Below are 18,371 nucleotides of genomic sequence, written 5' to 3'. Positions count from 1 at the left end.
GAGCACCTGGGCAGCCAACAGAAGGTCTTAACCTCTCAGGGCCTCTACTTTCCCCATCTGAAAAAATGGACCTGTCCATACCTCTTCCTGCTTAGCACCAGAATTAAGGGACCCTGGGAAGGCTGTTGTTCTCTGAGTCCTCAAAGTGAGGTCCCTCTGATCACCGTCACCTGGGTAGGCCTGAGGGGGCGGCGAGGGGCGGGGGTTCTTCACAGTAGTTCAGCATCTCGCCATGAGTCCTCTTAACCAACAGGACACAAGGAGAGACAACACCTGTGTCACCTGTGTGACCTTATCTTAAACCCAACTCAAGCTCCAAACCTTCAGTGACAAGTGGCCATAGTGGATGTTTCTAGAGCTCTTCGGGATTCAGAAGGGGCCTTCCTGTCCATGTTGTCCTCTCTCACCAGCAAAGGAGGGTGAACTAATGGGGCACGGGGAGCCATGGAGTGTGGAATATCAGGAGAGCCCTCCAGCTCTGTCCCTTCACATGCTGAGTCTTCTGCACCATCAGCAGATCATTGCAATCCCCGTCTCCTCTTTCCTGGAAGGGCCTCCAAGAACGGGAAACCCAGACAGTAGAGCGTTCACTGGGGCCTGGGACTTGGTTAGGAGCCCCTGTACTCAAGGGAGGATGACACCATGACCCCTAAAGATGATACTCATGGCCCATGTGGATGCCCTAGGCCTGTGTGCCCGTGCATGTGCACACACACACCATTCACAGACCAGCCAAGCACATGCTGCTCTAACACACAAGTGCACCCCAACCTCCAAAGAAAACAAAAACAAAAGATACACTGCTTTACACCCCCCCCCCCCCCGGCTTTGCCTCTCCATGTAGAAAACTTAATTGAAGCTTCAGTTCTTGTTTTTAAACTGATTTTGTTTTGAATGTTAAAGTAACTATGGCATGTTTGACATACTTCAGAAAACAACGTCTCTGGGGGCCTGTTTTCTTAGGATGGATCCTAGAAGTTCAATGGAGAGTGTTCATTCTACTTCTAGGGTTTTCTGGAATGCTCTGCCGTGCCCTGCTGTGCTCTGAAAGGCAGCCAGAAACACACGAGTGCTCGCGTGCACGCGCGCGCGCGCGCGCACACACACACACACACACACACACACACACACACACACAAACCATGGTACAAGATAGATGGGGTGACTGGGGGAAGACTAAGTGGGGGCAAATTCTTAGCCCCAAGAGAGTCTGGAGGACTCTGGGGGATGGCCCTCTCCATCCAAGAATGTGCAGAAATAGTTGCTTGCAATAAATTTAGGTAAAAGCAAACAAGAGCTGGGATGTGGCTCACTGGCAGAGCGCTCATGCCCAGCATGCTCGTTTGATCCCCGATACCGCACATACACAAACTCAGACGTATTGCCCATGATCTCAGGTCCCCACTGCCTTTGTTACGATGCTGCAGGAGACCAGAAGCAGAGCCTAGCACTCAGCTGTGAGGAAAGCCAGAGAATGAGGCCGGGGTGGCCTTGAGCCAGGCTGCCACTGGTAAGGCAGTTGGTGAAAGCGCACTTGTTTCCAGTTAGGCACTTAACTGAGGCTTACTGCCGAGCCAAGGGGAAGCGGCCTACCACGGTTGCCCAAAGTTAGCTTGAATTAGGGCCACCCTAGAACTAGGTCTGAGGGCATTCAGAAGGATGACAGTTGGGCGTCATGGGGTCCAGTGAGCCTGATGGCTTTGGAACCTTAGTGTGCCTCCCTAACCCAGTTTTCAGCCAAGGGTCCCATGGTTTCATCCATTCTTGCTTGGGAGGGAGGAGTGTGTGTTTATAAAACCATATCCCTCGCAGCCAAGCTCAGCCTGTGACATCCAGGTTTGCCTGAGCTGCATACGACAGCTGGGGCCTGCTTATGCCCTCCCTGCTGGGTTGTTGGCCTTAAGCCTAGCTTGGTTCTATCCTTCTGTGCCTCAAGGTGTCTACTACGGCCTGGGAAGGCATTGCCCCCGCCCCCATCCAGCCCCAGGTCTATTCTCTGTGGCCTCTGGGAGGTTCAGGTTTCTACCCACCAGGTGGGCAGCTCCCCTTGTCCCCCAAACAGCAGCTCAGCTCACAACACTGCCCTGTTCCTGCCACCTGGGCCCCCAGGTACCATCTGCCACCTTGTTTCAGACAGCAGGTAGGCGATCTCAGGGCAAGGGCAAGAAGAAAGCATGAGGGCCTAGGATAGAGAATGCATGGGGTTCCGAGCAGAGGGCAGCCAGGTTTAGCACCCCCACCTGCTCCCTGCCTGGCATCTGCATTGTTCTCAGCCTCTCTGTGGGACTCATAAATGCAGGCGTGCGGATGGATGTGACAAAGAGCCCCCACAGTGGAACCCCATCTTCACCTCTTAACTGTATGACTACGGGGTCTCTCTGGACGTCTCTGTGTGGATCTGAGTCTCAGACCGGGTTCTCAAACCGCACGGGGCCCCTTGTGTCCCTCAGCTTGTTCCTCCGTGGCCTTCCTGCCATCCGCCTATCTCTGTGCCTCTGGGGCTAAGGGTGTCTTTGAACCGCCCTCACCCATGTTGGACGGCTTCACTTAATTTCATCTTCCCCCGTCTCCCCAAACTGGAAGTAAGCTGCCTCCCCAACCCCTGCACTTCTTGGATTTAACAAGCCTGCTGGAAAACAATAGTGATTTCCGCATCGATCATAAACAGAAGTGATTACCATACAATTACGGCCTGAACCATCAGCCTGGATGCAATCACAGAGCTGTGTTGTAAATCGGAAGACAATTGCCTGCAGAATTACCCCCAAATTGGTTTAAGTGGCAACAAAGGAGTGTTGACATTTTGAGGAGGGGTGAGAGAATTCTGGTGGTCCTGGAAGTGGAGGATCTCCACTGGGGTGCTCTCTAGTGGCTTCTTGGAAATTAAATATGGGAAGAGCTACCTGTCATTTTTTCTTTCCACACCCAGTTTCCCCCAACCCCCTTTGACTACTGTTCCTTGCCTGTGTTGGCACAATTAGTTGTAAACTCGTTTATACTAATGTGTGAGTGGCTAAGTATTCCTTGAAACTGGCATGATAGTAAGGAGGTGAGCCTGTGGTGGGGTGTTCTGGGAGCCCACTCAACTATCACCCTCTCTGCCAGCCCCCTTTTCACCTGTGGCTAGCCCAGGCAAGCTCCTCTCTCTTCTAACCGGCCTCTTCCCTCTCTGTCTCCTAGCCCAGTCAGTGGCGGACTCCATTCAGGCCTCTCCCACATCCCATCTAGGGCAGCCATCCCGAGGTGTGGCTTGCAGGCAGGCAGCCTCAGTAGTCAAAGCCTGTGCCTTTCCTGTCTGTGGTTTGTGACAAGTTTCTGACTGGGAGATGCCTCTTAAGTCTGGACTGTTAATCTTAAGCTGTGTGTGTGTGTGTGTGTGTGTGTGTGTGTGTGTGTGCTATTAATCTCCAGCTGTGTTTGTGTGTATATTGTTAATCTCCAGCTATGTCTGTCTGTCTGTGTTTACTATTCATATCCAGCTCTGTGTGTGTGTGTTATCTCTAGGTGTGTGTGTATGGTGTATGTTATCTCCAGGGTGTGTGTGTTGTTATCTCCAGGTGTGTGTGTGTGTGTGTGTGTGTGTGTGTGTGTGTGTATGTGTACGCACACACTCTCTCTAGGATATCACACTGCGTTCAAGTTCTCAGGAACCGAGAGCAGCCTGCCTGTGATTGGTAGACCCAGCTTCTGCCAGGTGCAGCCAAGTCCACCCCGGCAGTGACCGCTTGGCACGTCTTGTCCGATCTTCGCAGGAGGGTTCAAGCATACTTGTGACTGTGTCCTGGTTTGGGATTCTAAAAGCTGCCGGATGGGGTGGGTTGGTCTAGGCCGTATGGTCCATTTAAGTGAGGAGTGGGGTCATCAGACTGATATTCTAAATAGCTTGCCCCTAGTTGCCATCCCTCCAGGCCTGCTGAGGGCAGGCAGTGGTGCCTGACCTGCCCATGACCTCGAGCAGTTCTCAATAGTGAAAATACACTTTCTCTTTCAAGCCAGTTCTGTTAGCAGCTTTCTCCTGGTGCAGCCTGAGGGTCAGAATCTGGCCCAGACTTCCTAGCAACTCTCACTCAGTTCTTGCTAACCAAAGCTTGTTTTGAGTCCCACCTACCTGCCAACCATCAGAGCTGGACTCGCTGGTACCTCAGAAGCCAGAGGTAGCCTGTTCTCCATGAGTTCTTGCAAAGCCTCAGGATGGTGTCCCATCTGGACTTCTATACAACCAAACATGGTGGTGGCTTCCCCATCTTTGTCCTGAACTCCAAGGCCTGGGCCTGAGTGGCTAGAGCAGCCACTACCTGCTTTCCAATGGCATTGAAAGAGACTGGCTGTGTGGCCTCTAGTCCTCCCGCTGAATCCTGGAGGGCCAGGTGTCCAGTCAGTGGGAAGAGACCTGCACTTAGACTGGAGTGCCACCCCCTCCCCCCATCATGGTTAGGCTGGTGTCCGTCTTTACCTCTGAACTACAGCTTTCATCTCTGTAAGTAGGGAAGCCTCCCACGATGCTGCTGGAGCATGTGAGTGTGTGTGCCGGTTCTAGGCTCTTCAGACAATGAATACTCATCTTTGGCCTGAGATTCCATCCTGAAAGGAGCGATTCCAGGCTTTGTGAGCATTTGTCCTGGGTCACGTTCTGCACTGGGCATGCTCAGGACTGGGTTTGCCCTTCACAGTAGCTGCTGGATCTATGTTAAGCAACCAGAGACAGGGACCCCAGGTGGCCATTGACACTTGAATTCAGTGAATTAAACTTAAATGAGACCTAAGCTTAGCCCTTCCTCTGCTGCAGGGCCACCACAGGTGAAGCATTCCACAGCAACCAGTGTTTCTGCCTCCTCGTTGTAGGCGACACAATCGATCTAGAACATTCCCACCATTGGGGAAATTCTATGGCCATGCTGCACTGTGTTATTGAACTGTTTCCCAAGTATAACTATGAGGACAAGGTGGTGACATGCCATAGGTAGAGTCTCAGTCTGCACTCTGCCTCCACCGCCACCGCCAAACAGTGTTTCTCTGTGTGGCTTTGGAGCCTGTTCCTGGAACTCGTTCTGTAGACCAGGCTGGCCTGGAACCCAGAGAGATCCACCTGCCTCTGCCTCCCAGGTGCTGGGATTAAAGGCATGCGCCACCTCCGCCCAGCCTGCACTCTTCGATTTTGATCAGCATAGATCTTTCTCCTGCCGTGAACCTTCAGTGGGCTCACAGAAGGCAATGCCTACATTGTCTTCCTGGGGAACTTGAGGCGAGTAGGTTTTGAACCAACGTCAAATGAATGAATGAGTAACATCACCTGATGCAACTTTGGGACAAACTTGACTCCCCTCCTGACGGAATTAACTTGGGGTGGGTAGAGCCAGCCGCTGAGGAGTGATGGATGGCTCCTTTCTCAAGATAAATGTGGCAGTCAAGGTAATCAGATTGTGTGTGACGGTCTAATTTGTAGGCAAGGGGAGGAAGCGCCCAGCCATGCCTCGCCCCAGCCGCCCATATTAGTTTAATCAAATGCCCGGTATCTAAATGGCTGGGCCCAAGTGATGGATGGTGTGGGCTTTGTTAAATGCTGTTGCCCTGTTGAGCCTAACTTCCCAAAGTCCTACCAGACTCTTGAGCTCTTTAATTTGTTTCTTCTTGCTTGGTTATCTCAGTGTGGAGCAGGGAAATGAGGCCTGGGCTCTCTCTGTCTTCAAGTGTGGGTTTTCGGGGAGGCTACAGAGGAGGCCGGAAGTAACTGACGTGGAGTCCATTTCCACCTTTTCTCAGAAGCCTTCCCAAGTCTACCTTGCTGTCTTGGGGAACCACACCCTTCAACCTGGGCTCAAACCTTCTGTCCCAAGACTCAACCCTTTACTTCAGCCATCTGCCCCCCCCCCGTGTGTGTGTGTGTGTGTGTGTGTGTGTGTGTGTGTGTGTGTGTGTGTGTGTGTGTGTGTGTTCCTCTCTAGTGCTAGCTGTCCTGGAACTCACTATGTAGATCAGGGGTCCACCTGCCTCTCCCTCCCTCCCAAGTGCTGGAATAAAAGGTGTGCTTCCTTTTCATCTTCTAAATGGGACGTTTCAGTGATAAGTTTTTCTCCATGCAGTATGGTTATTGCTCAGTCTCCCATTAGTGCAAGGAACCCTGCCGGAGAGTGTTCTGCGACCCTCGGATCATGGAGTTTTCCTGCCTTTCCATCTGGACAATGTATTGTGCGCGCGCACACGCACACACACAGACGCACACGCACACACCCGTACATACACTCTGGTCTGCGGCGCATAGAGAAGACAGTGTCCTGCCCTCTGGGAATTCACGATGTGTTTGGTCTGAAATCTCCATTCTTGAAAGGGGACAGCTCGTAGAAAGGGCTCCTTCCTCCCTCGCCGCACACCTGGCTGCCTAACAGTAGTGTTTCTCATCTGCCCACACTCGCTACAGGTGTGGCGGTGGAAGCCACACAGAGAAACCTTGGTGTTGTTCCAGGTGGGGAGTGGGAAAGTCGGCTAAGAAACTTCTGTTAAGTAGCAGGTAGCCCAGAGTTCCGAGCGGTGCAGCAGGGCCGGCAGGCGGTGAGCCCAGGGCCTGGGAGGAAGCCCCGGCTGAGGAGGAGGAGGAGGTGGTGGTGAAGGAGCACCCCAAAATAAGTGTCTGCATGGGGTCAAAACGTTTTTGCTGTGAGTCTATGATTGAAAAGCTCTGCAAGGGAAAGAAAAAAAAAAAACCTCCAACAGCAGTGGTCCCCTGCTGAGAGGAAGTGGGGGTGGTGTCAACAACAACAGTTTCCACCACTCTAATTGTATGCATTGCATGCATAGCCTCTTCAGGAAGAGAACGGGGAGGTGGATCAGGTATTGGGAGAACTGTGGATCTGGAGCTCTTGCTGCCTCTGTTTATATCTGCTTGCTGTACGAGGAATGTGGATTTATTATGTACTTTGTAAAAATAAAATGCCATTTTTTTCTCCCTCAAAGAGGGTAGATTCCCCTGTCACGTGCTCTTGCCCTCAAAGCCTCTGGGGGCCAGGAGAACAGACATAGGGCTCACTGGCCCCAGGACTGTCTGGATGGCAGAAAAAAGGGGATGTGCTGGTTTCTGTCTAGCATACGCTGCTGGCCTTCTGTTAAGGACCCGGCTCTGTTAAGGTCAGAGAAAGAAACTACTCTCACCCTCAGACTCTCCCCGGGTTCAGGATCCCAGGGTAGTCCAAACTGTGAAGTCTGGCTCCCTACGGGCAGCTGGACTTGCTCCAGCCTGCTGACCACCATGCGTGACCCCCGTGGCCTTGCAGGGTTGCCGATTGTCTAGCCAGAGCAGCCCCCCTCAGGCCTCAAGCTTGCCCTGCTGGTGCTGCTCCAGCCCCTCCTGCCCCAGTGTTTTTTGAGTGTCTCTTTCGCCTCAAGCTCTGTTAATTTTTCATGGCCTCCATCAGAGGCTGAAGGTAAAAGCTGTTGCCTGCAGGAAGGAAGCAGGGGCTGGAGAGGCGGAGGGAAGCGGGAAGCAGGAGTGTTGTGTGATGATTAAACACTGCAGAGGCCTAAACAAATGACAGTACCTCCTCCAGAGGCTCGGAGAAGAGAAGCCAGGAGCTGGGACTGAGCAGCAGATGGCCCAGGCTGCTGTCTGTCTCGGGCTTGCTCTCGCCCATCAAGTTCTGCCTTACCTAGGGGCTGCGTCTGAGACCCCCCACAGCTGACTCAGCCCTGCCGGCTACCCTGGGATGCTAGGCACACAGAGTACTCAATGCCGCTCGGCCAGTCCACCAGCTGGTGATGGTGGCCCTGAGAGCTGCTGAAGACAGACCCCAAGGTTTCCAGAGAGAGACGCTTCAGTCAGGCCTCTCGGGCAGGGTCACCAGAAGAGGACCTGACCTGAGTGAGTCAGGTTCTCCACCTGTAGCTCTGTCACGCCTCTAGAACACCTGTGTAGACAGAAAGGTCACCGGCAGGTGAGGCAGGTGGTGCATAAACCCCACCACCACCTGGGCCTTGCTCCAGACTCTGTGATATATAACCAAGGCTCCACCTATTCCTGTCTCCAGCCCAGGATTCTTTCCCTGGGAGTCCAAGGTCAAACAAACCTCTGCGGTCCAGGATGCAAAGGTCAGGGGGAGGTTAGAGAACATCCGCCAAGCTTCACAGCACCGGCCCTGAGAGCTCCCGAGCGTTCTTCGGTGAAAGGGAGAAAGAGAAGGGTCTCTCAAAATCCATGCCCAAAGCTCTCCCGGGGGGCATCGCCATGACCTAGTGGGACTGCAGATTCCTTAGCTTTGTCCCACTGAATCAGAGACACTTCCCCACCCCACCCCCCATCCCCAGAGAGTAGAGTCAGCAATTGTAACTGCCCTTCCAGACGATTCTAAGGGTTAGACAAGAAGGCTGTCTGGCCTGGGCGCCCAGGTGGCTCGTTCCTGCTTTGGGACTTCCCTGTCCAGGACATACTGTTACAAACTGGTGTGTTACATACTGAGTGACGGGAGTAGCCAGGAAGCCCCTTGGGTGTCAATAGAATCAACGTCCACTGCTACGAGATGACTGGCTATTTGAAGAAGCCCGCAGAGAATTATGTCCCCCTCCAGTATGCCATATGAAGTGTCTCCTTTGTGTTTGCTTCAGAGGCAGCTGTTGGAAAAGGAAGGGTTGTCTATGACTAAACAGATAGTTGGCATTCTGGAACGTGTTCCAGAATGTTGCTCTAGGATTCAAAAGGGACCCCTGTGGTTTTAAGAAGAGCCAGTGGCATGAAAGCGTCACGAGATCTGGTACGTTCCTACAGCAGACTACCAACCTTGATGGGTACCTGGAGAGGAGGCGGTCATGGGCAGACACACATTGGTCTCCAGTTCCCTCAAGCATTACGTCAGGCTTTCTCAGAAAAGGCGTAGAATAGCCAGGCGGGGAGGGCTTAGAAACGAAACTGCGTGCTCTCTCTCTCTCTCTCTCTCTCATTTAGTGACTAGGAAGACATACCCAGCTGTGCAGTTCTGGGTGGAGAACCCACTTGAAGACTGGGCAGGAAGGAGCCTCTAACCACCCCTGCTTGCTGTGTTTGGAGTCTCTGGACTGTGAGGCCCCCCCAAAAAAAGGCACCTGTGCTGTCCCAGAGCTAACTCCTTAGCCTGGAGTTGGAGGGAGGAGGCCCCATCTGTGTTTTGTTTTGTTTTGTTTTTCACCAGGATCCAGAAAGTCTAAAACGTAACCTGTCAGGCAGCTGGGAAATCAGGGGATAGGTGGTGAATTAGGGGGTACGAGGCCTAAAGGCAGAGGGTAATACGGGATGTGACTGTCCGATGCTCCCTGAGTGAAGGGTGTGGGTCACCCTGTGAAGTGCTGTCACCCTGGTCTCACCTGCACCTGTCACCATGCCCATGCCCCTTGAGCTTGGGGGACTGCCTGGATTGCTTATGTAGAAACAAGTTTGCGGTAGGGAGATCACTTCCCCCAAAGCTTAGTCACCCGAGATGGCCTCTGCGTTTGGTGTCATGAGCTCTGCCATTTGGAGGTTCCTAGGGTGGTCACTGGCTGCTGGCTCTCCTGGGATCTGTCTGACACACAGTGTACAGCCAGGCTGCTCAGCACACAAACCGAGGATCTGTTGCCATCCAGCTACTGGTGTGTTGAGAACTGGGGTTCTCTTCTATCTAAGGAAGAACTGGAACTCGCTCCAGCCTCTTACCTAGAGGAACCAGACCGTGAGATGTCTCAGAGGAGATTTAGGGAAAAATAGACTCTCATAGCATTTCCTTTGCCTTCCCTCCCCCAAGTTCCCTGAGGTCAAGCAGAGGGTAGTCCTGGTCAGCCTGCAGGAAAAAGCGTGTGCGGAAAGGAAAAATGGATCTTGAGACTGTTCCTGCTGGAATGAGGCCCACAGGCAGCTCCAGGCACAAGAAAGTGGGGTTCCTTTCTCACCTTACAGACCCAGGCCAGTGTGAGGAGAGTCTCTTGGTTCTCCCTTCTGGGCTCTCCTTGGCTTGTTCGAGCACTCCTTAGGGCAAGAAGGCATTGCAGAAGGCGGGGGTGGGGGGGTCCTCAGTAGCCATTCAGGAATACTGATGTTTCCTTCAGCACTAAGACCTGCCCTGGTGGAACCCACGTCCTCCCAGGATGAGGAGAGCAGGTACAGTGTAACCTGGGCCCTGTCTGCTATGGCCACAGGCCCAAGGCTTTAGAAGGAAGACTTCCTAGGGGGTCCCCTTCTCTCCACTGCACACTAGCTTTGTTGTTAGTTTGTTTTGTTTATGGTGGTGCTAGGGATTGGACCCAGAGCTCCAGTCATGCTACTCAACTGTTCTACCACTGAGATACTATCCCCAGCCCTTGCACTATTTCTTGTTATGGTTTTGGTTTTGAAATGAAAGTCCTACTATGTAGCCCTGACTGTTGTGGAGTTTGCTATGTAGACCAGGCTGGCCTGCCTCTACCAAGTGCCTCCTGAGTGTTGGGACTAAAGGCCTGGCCCGTTACCTTTTTAGTTTTGTGTGTGGAGATCAAAGGACACTACTTGTGGGAACCATTTCTCTCTATCCACCATTTGGGTCCTGGGATTCAAACTCAAGTTGTTAGGCTCGGCAACCAAGCACCCTTACCCACTGAACCTTCTCACTGGTCTTGTTTTGTTATCCATGCTCTTTCGTTTCCCGTTGTAGTGGTCTGCAACCCCCACCCCTCACCCCCACCCCACCCCCCCAGCCAGCAAACGTCCATCCCTACAGCCTAAGACGACAAAGGTCACAACCTGCCACACACTAAGCTGTGGCCTGAGTCAGGCTCCTGAGTTCTGGAGAGGAGCTGTAGCTGTCCGCCCACAGGAGGATCTGTGGGAGGACCGAAGAGCCAGTACTTCAAGAGGGAAGTTTCCAGAAGTGACTCCCTGCCAGCTGTTCTCATCCAACAGTTTGCTGGCCAGCATCCCAGCCCAAGCCCATCCTTAGGTCCAGAGTTCTTTGAGAGGACACTTTGCAGAGGTGGGATCGTGTTAAGGGTAGGAACACTCTCTTCCTGATGAAAACACACTCTTGGATTTGCGCCGAACTGCCTTGGCATATGAGTCTTAATTATACTGGTTAGCTCTGCAGTAATGAGCGGTGGGTGTGGCACTTTGCAGACTGGGCTTTTTTTTTTTCTGAAGCCCAACTCATCTGGAATTTCCTTGGGTCCTTCCTCTCTTGCTCCGCCTGGACAGCCCTCCGCAGGGCAAGGAACAGCCAAACCGGTTTGGGAATCAGCCTTGCAGGCTCCAAGGTCCCCCAGAGTTCAGTTCCCAGGGTGTGTTCACACGCCTTGTAAGACTCCAACTTCTGCCAACCATAGAGCCCTTGGGAAGAGGGGGGTAGGAGTGAGCAGGAGTGTTCTGGAGGCCGGGGTGGGATGGGGGGGGTGTGTGGCCTGAAGCTACTCCAGGCTGGGCCAGACCACGGGATCATTGAAGCCTGCCCCTTCCCAGCCTGAGGGGCTGTCAGGGAACTAACATGCGTGTCCCAGGCGGGCTGCGCACCAGACCTGGCCAGTTCTTGCCAGGACCTAAGCTCCTGTAAGAAGGAAGGGGTAAATGGAAGTGCTCCCAGTCAGTTGTGCCAACACGCAGCCTCCCCTAGTTGTGCCAACACGCAGCCTCCCCTGGTCTTGCCCTTCTTACCACACAGCGACAGGGATGGCAGAGCAGGGAACAGAAGGTGAGACTCATCTGGGAAAGCCAGAAGCTGCTGAAGCTCTGGCCAACAGCATCCTACTTAGAAAGGCAGGGCCACAGTGTGGCAGTGCCTCGGGAGAGCTCCCTCCACAGAAACCTGGGGGCTGTCGTCGGCACCACCAGAGTCCAGCTCCCTGTGACTGCGAAGGAGTCCTCTGACCCCTTCGCTATAGCTGCCAGCTGTGGAGGACCTCCCGCCCACCCACATTGCCCCCCCCAACTCTTCCTTCCGTGGAGCTTAGAAAGGGCAGAAACTGCTCATGGCCACACCAGGAAAGTTGGTATTGAAAACTCGGCTCAGATGAGAAACTGGGATGGTAGCACTTCAGTGTCTCTCAGATACAATGTTGCAGCCCAAGAGACATAAAAGGAAAGTCCTGCGCACCAGTGAGTGGCAGAGCCTCTGTCCTGAGAGTAATCGCGTTTGAATCCACCAACCCCCCCCCCACTCCCTTCCTCCAGTACCGGTGTTGGGTGTTGTCTCGTGCCTTCCTTGAGGCATGGGATGTGAGGGATGACGCTGAGGGTGCCAAGTAGCTGGGAAGGGGGGAGGAAGTGTTGACTCTGTGCTCTCATGTTTCTGGGCAGATCCTCACCACTCGCAGCAGGGTGAGCAAGGTCAAAATGGCCACCCGGTCCTACAGACGGACGTGCCTGCAGAGCCCTAAGGCTGCCTTATGGTTGTCAGTGACTCAGAGCAACCTGCCCCAGTCCAAGACTAGGATCTCCTCTCGTGGTCACATGGCTTCCTTTGTGGGTTCCTCCTAGGGCAGGGAATGGGACCATTTCTCCATTTCTGGGGCACCCAGCAGAGGAGGACTCCCTGAGGCCAGCGGAAAACAGCCTGTCAGTGCCATGGCGAGTAGGCAGAGTGACAATTCTGTGGACATTTCTGTTCTCCAGAACACAGGTGCAGAGCCCTGGCTCCTGTCACCCTCCTTCGGGGCACAGTTGGGTAAATCTGAGGACCTTCCCAAGCTGGTTTGTGTGGAGAGGGTGCCAGTGAAGTCTGCCCTGGCCTCTGTGCTCCGTTCTCCTGCAAGAGGGTGGGGCTTGACAGGCTGGCCCCCTGACACACTTTGGACACAGGAGCTGAGGCGGGAGTAGGTCAATGTCAAGGTAAGGGGAGGGAGGAGCTTGCAGAGGAGCATGTGGACACTCTTGCGTGCCAGAGATGGCACTGCCCACCCCCAGGGAGCATGGAGCCCTAAAGGTGCCAAGTGGGCAATTTTTAGCATTTATGTGCATTTGTATGATTCTCCTAGAGTTTGGGAAAGACAGACCCACAAGGGACCAGATCCATTTGTGCATTTATCAGGTGTCTCAGCACTGGGAAGCCTGCAGAGGAGGGCAGCAGGGAAAACCAGTCAGGTGATTTAGCCTGCAGGATGCTCTCTGGCTGCCAGCGTGGTATCTGCATTTGTCTGTGAGCTGATTTAATACTCACATCTCAGGAGGGAGGAGACTTGGGACTTCTCATGTGAGCTTCCCAAATTAAGTCTGATCTATTGTGTTGGGGCTCCTCAGACCAGGCCAGTGAACAAGAGGAATTAAGTAGATAGATGGATAGATGGATGGATGGATGGATGGATGGATGGATGGATGGATGGATGGATAGATAGATAGATAGATAGATAGATAGATAGATAGATAGATAGACAGACAGACAGACCACAGACATACATTATATTCATCAGTTCATTGGTGTTTTGCCTGCATGTATGTCTGTGCAAGGGTGTCAAATCCCCTGGACTAGAGTTTCAGACAGGTGTGAGCTGCCATGTGGGTGCTGGGAATTGAACCTGAGTCCTCTGGAAGAGCAGCCAGTGCTCTTAACCTCTGAGCCATCTCTAGCTCCGAAAAAGAGGAATTCTTACTGTGTCCCCATTTTACACAGAGAGGGAAGGGATGAGCCCAGGCCTCTATATCCCTGGTGAGTTCTAGAGTATCCAGCACACGCAGGAGGCTCCCAGAAGCTCAGGTCATGGGACCAGGACCTTGTGTTTGGGCGATAGAAAGGAGGATGTGAAAGTCGTTTCTGTAAGCTGCCTACGTTCAGTCTCGTTACCCGGTGGCTATGCGTATCATGAAATGTGTCTGTGGACCCTGAAGTAGGTTTTATATGGTTGACAGTGCCGCGGAGATTGGGTTGTGTTCTGGGGCCTTGCAGTTGCGCTACAGCCTGGGTCTCAGATGGAGTGCTTGATGACTGGCCGTCTCCCATCCTCTCATGTACTGGGCTATTTATGTCTGTGACTCACCGCAACCTGTTAGTCATGTGTTAGCTGCTGCGTAGTTCTTACTAAGTGCTACACCGAGTGCCGGGACTGTGGGAGTGAGCCCCCTCTGATCCTGTGTCTAGCCCCTGGATGTCTCGACTCATGGTCCCCATATGCTTCCATCGAGCTTATCCTGACTACCCAGAGCAGGGTGGGTTGGTGACAGGCGAGGTGGGAGACGGACACATGGTGGGTGGTCCTGTTGTAATTCATCCCTGAGCCTGGAGTAGGCAGGGTGCAGAGAACAGGCTACTGAGACAGTCGGCTCATTGTGACCGATTGGCCGCCCAGGGCAGCGGTGCTTATTCTTGAGGTAGCTAGAGGTGCTCCTGGGACTAGAGTGGACTTGTTGGTTGGGAGCTCTCCTGCCTCTGACTCAACAGGAAGTGCCCCAGCTCATCCTGCTGCTGCGTCATGGTCCCCTTGTGCATCTGAAGTGCATGACTAAGGAATTTATTGTAATGACCCTTCCGAGAGTATGTGTGGAGAAGTAGTCTCCTGTGTCTTGCGGGTCTCTTCCTGGCCATTTCGGAGTCCTTTCAGGGTGTCCCGGGTCCCAGAAGCCACCCCTCCTATCCCTGCTGCCCCACGCACACATACACAACCCTCTTCTTCCCAGCTGTCTTCCAGCCATGGAGCTGCCTTCTCTTCCGAATGCCTTCCATTCGCCCTGCATTCCCTGGTGGGAGCTTGTTGCATAGTTTGGCTGTCACCTCCAGGTCTCTGACCACCTCCAGACCCAGCTCCTCCCCACATCTGGTCCTTTCCAGTTCTTAGAGCTTCTAGGCACTGAGCATCCCTGCCTGGCTGGCTGCCCAGAGATCTGTTTCCCAATGACCATCCTGGCTGCCTCCTGTTTCTTGCTCGGTTTCAAGATCAAGCCCAATCCCAGCCTGGTGAGGGGCAGCCTCTCCTGTGTTCCTGTTCACCCACTCTTTTAGATGCTGGAACCCCAGCCTCTGCTCCCTTCTACCCCGACTGGATCCCAACATCATTGGTTCCCGAATCCTGGTCTTTGGAGCTCTACCCCATACTAGGCGTCCAGGCAGTTCCCCGATGAGAGCCTCGCTGTTTCTGCCTCCTGCAGCCTCCCTGATCTCTGCTAGGAGGTGCAGATACAGAAGCAGACAGGGGCCTGCCCCCTGTCCCCAGGAACTCGGTGCCCTCAGGCCCCACGCTCTAGCCTGCCTTGCCTCTTCACTGGTTTCCCTTTTCTTCGCCCGAAAGGGCTTTCTGAAGGTGCCTGCTTGTGAGAGATGTTGCAAGAAGTATCTTAAAGGAGCAGATGCGGACAGCCTGTCACTTCCATACCCGCTCGTAGCCGCTTCCTGGAACCCCCTGTGCTTTTAACCCTGTATTCTTTCAATCCCTCTAGTCAGTGGGCACGCCACCGTACTTTACTCCCCAGGAGCCCTGGCGTGGAGGAACCTCGCTGTGTCCCCGGGGATTCAGGGGAGCAGAAATAGCTTCCTTCTGGGGACACAGGTGTCTTTGTGCCACTTGAAGAGGCTCAGCTGCACCTGGGTAGGAAACTACCCTTCCTTCCTGTCTCCCAACAGGACACTGGCTGTCCTCCCTCTACCCCTTGGCAACTCAGGGAGGAAAGGAGGAGGAACAGGGCCGCATGCAGAGCCTGTGTTGAATATGCGGAGGGCTTCGTCTACTTACATGTGCCTCTATGAGTGTCTGGAGCTCATACCCACTCAGGACATTGCCTGTGCTCTTCTCTCTATGCCCTGGGATCAGAAGTGGACAGGCCCACCAGGACCCCAGAGGCTTCCTTACTGTCACTCTGTCGGCTATGGAGGCTGACGCTAATAATCATCCGGTGATCACCCGGTCACTGACCCATGTGCCTGCAGTCTTCTTGTACTTCAGAGTTGTGACTCAGGCCATCCTCAACAGCTGCCTCGTGACCTTGTCCAGGTGCCACACAGCGGTAGCCTGGTTCCTCGGTGTGGGTCTCCCACTGGGTTCCATGGTGAGTGCTAGGTTGCTAAGGCTGCCTTCCTTGAGTTGACATGCATTGTGCAATCTTTGGCCTTCCATTCCCATCACCACCGTCTTTCTGGCTTCTACTTGCACTCTCCTGGGGACATCTGCTCTGCGGAGTAGGCAGTCCACCTTATAGATTGCAAATTAGCCCTAAGCTAAGGGCCCATGCCGGTATCCTGTAGCTGGGAAAGCAACAGGACACGCTACTCCAGGGCCAGTGTTCCCAGCTACTGCTCCCCACTGGTGCCCACTGGGGACTGCATGAGCACCTTCGGAAGGGACTAGAGACTTTCTTAGAGGAGCAGGGCTGGCATCAGAGAAGCGCAAATGTTGCAAGGAGGGCAAGCAGAAGTCAAAAGGCCTGAGTGTCATGGTGTCCTGGGGACTAACGTATTGAGAGGGGGGCCTGGAACCTGCTGGGCAAAATAAGCCCCAGAATGAGGAAATGAGAGACTATCTCCCATTTCCAAGGCATTCTCCTGCCTGTGCTGAGCAGGGTACATTTGCCGTGTCCCAGGGGCTTTCCAGCAACTACTCACAATGACACTCCTACCCCCTCCCACCCCTGGGTGCACACAGGCGCCTCTACCTACCAGCTTCTGTTTTAAACACTTTATGGGTGTCACTGTCGTTGAAACATGATCCTAAAGAGCAGGCATCAGTGTTATACCCATTGACAGTGAAGGCCTAGAGAGAGCAAGTGATTGTGGGTCACATAGATGCCAGGTGGAACTGTTTCGGTCACAGACTGTTTATGTCTCTTGCCCTGAATCCTAGCAGGACAGCAGACCCCTAAGGCCAGGACAGGTGTCCACAGCTTTCTGGCTTCTATAGAGGACCTTGTGTAGTGCAGGAAGCCCCACACTCTGTAGCTGTTTGGCAGCTGTTTGGCAGTTTAATTTAGGCAAAGTGCTCGGATGCTTTGGCACCTAAGGTGGCAATGGATTAGAATGGAGCCAGGCAATAAAATGCTAGTTGGTGTTTGTTGGGAGACACAAGTGGTAGCCTGCACCCCTAAACCTAGCACTTGGGAGTCAGAGGCAGGCAGAACTTGAGTTCAAGGCCAGCCTGGTCTACATAGTGAGTACTGGGTCAGCCAGAGCTTAGTAGTGAGACCTTGTCCCAAAAGGTATCATGATCAGTTTTAAAATGTTTTATTAATATATTTGTGTGTATATTTGTGGGGGGGGATATGACACAGCACACATGGGGAGATCAGAGGACAATATGTGGGAGTCGGTTCTCCTTCCGACATGTGGGTCTCAGGGCTGGAACTCAAGTCCCAGCCCCCATTTGATCACTTCAGAGGTGTTGGAATGTGAATGCTTGTAGGCCGTGTTGAGAAGTTTGGAAATAGTTTGAAATCTGTTGGGGTCCAAAGTAGTCTCCACTGCTACAAGGTGGGGTCAGCTAGAAGGACACCTGGTGTAGTGTTCTGATAAGCAGTGGGAAAGCCGGCTCCCTCCGATCTGGGAGGCTAGATAACTACCAGAGCTACCCATCCCAGTGCTTGGATGTTGTGTAAGACATCCCTCCGGTGGACATCAAGGAAGGGACCATTCCTTAGGCACTGTCTACAAGAGACAAGTTTGCAATTTGTTCTGCCCTCAGGGCTAGACCGTCTGGAGCAGAGGAGGCTGTGGGTGCCACTGTAGTTGTGTTTCTGAGTGCCACGTCTTACTCACAGGTCTCTGTGGACCTGCTCCTGGTTATGGTTGACCTCTGCTTCAATTGTCTCCTCAGGTTCCCAGCTTCTGGTGAGCAGGAAGAAGGCTCTCTCCATGTAGCTATTCCAAACTGGGGAGGAGCTCAGAAAGGGTGCAGTGATGTTGCAACGCCTCTCCACATTCCTCTGCACCCCCCCCATACACACACACAAATGCTCAACTCTGGGAGGGTGGCCTTGGATCTAAGCGACATCTGTAGCCAGCTGTGCAGGTGGCCGGTGTACCTCCAGCCGCCCAGGCAGAGCAAATGTGCCAACTGCTGCCATGAGGCCAAGCAAGCTGTACTTGTTGGTTGAGGATGGTTGTGGGACCCTTACTGATGTTTGAGGATGGAGGGGACTCACCACAGGGAGGGATATAAGTTACAACCAGAGCTGTCTCTGCTGCCCATACTGCGACTGTAGGTATGTATGCTTCACCAGCTAATACACAGGATTAAGCCAGTGGAGAGAGACGAGAGGCAAGAGTTGGGAAGCAGGTGGGCCTTCCTAGATCAGAGTGTGCTTAGCTCCACCTGGCTGAATCATTTGGTCCCATGGGCTTCTCCTGGCTTGTCTCTAAATGTACCCGTACTCCCTTTTGGGCTGCAAATCTCCATGTAGTGTCGGTCTCCAAATAGCTCCTGTTGGTCTGCACCCACATGGACATCTGCATTGTGAGGGAACTGCTGTCAACCTCTGTGCTCGCCCAGGCTCTCAGTAAGATCCT

General features: G+C 53.4%; 1 protein-coding gene and 1 long non-coding RNA gene across 2 annotated transcripts in view; one reads left to right on the top strand and one right to left on the bottom strand.

The window, feature by feature from the left end:
• Window positions 1-18,371, top strand: part of Zmiz1 (zinc finger MIZ-type containing 1) — a 203,144-nt gene that overhangs the window by 153,763 nt on the left and 31,010 nt on the right.
• Window positions 6,248-8,590, bottom strand: LOC121140972. Its single transcript, XR_005877941.1, has 3 exons — window positions 8,441-8,590; window positions 8,055-8,142; window positions 6,248-7,895 (listed from the first exon to the last, which is right to left on the bottom strand). It is a non-coding gene; the product is annotated as an uncharacterized LOC121140972 (long non-coding RNA).

This window comes from Mesocricetus auratus, unplaced genomic scaffold (assembly GCF_017639785.1).
Source record: "Mesocricetus auratus isolate SY011 unplaced genomic scaffold, BCM_Maur_2.0 Super-Scaffold_100006, whole genome shotgun sequence".
Taxonomy (NCBI): domain Eukaryota; kingdom Metazoa; phylum Chordata; class Mammalia; order Rodentia; family Cricetidae; genus Mesocricetus; species Mesocricetus auratus.
Note: the sequence above shows the minus strand (reverse complement) of the source record. Positions and strands in the feature narration are given on the sequence as shown.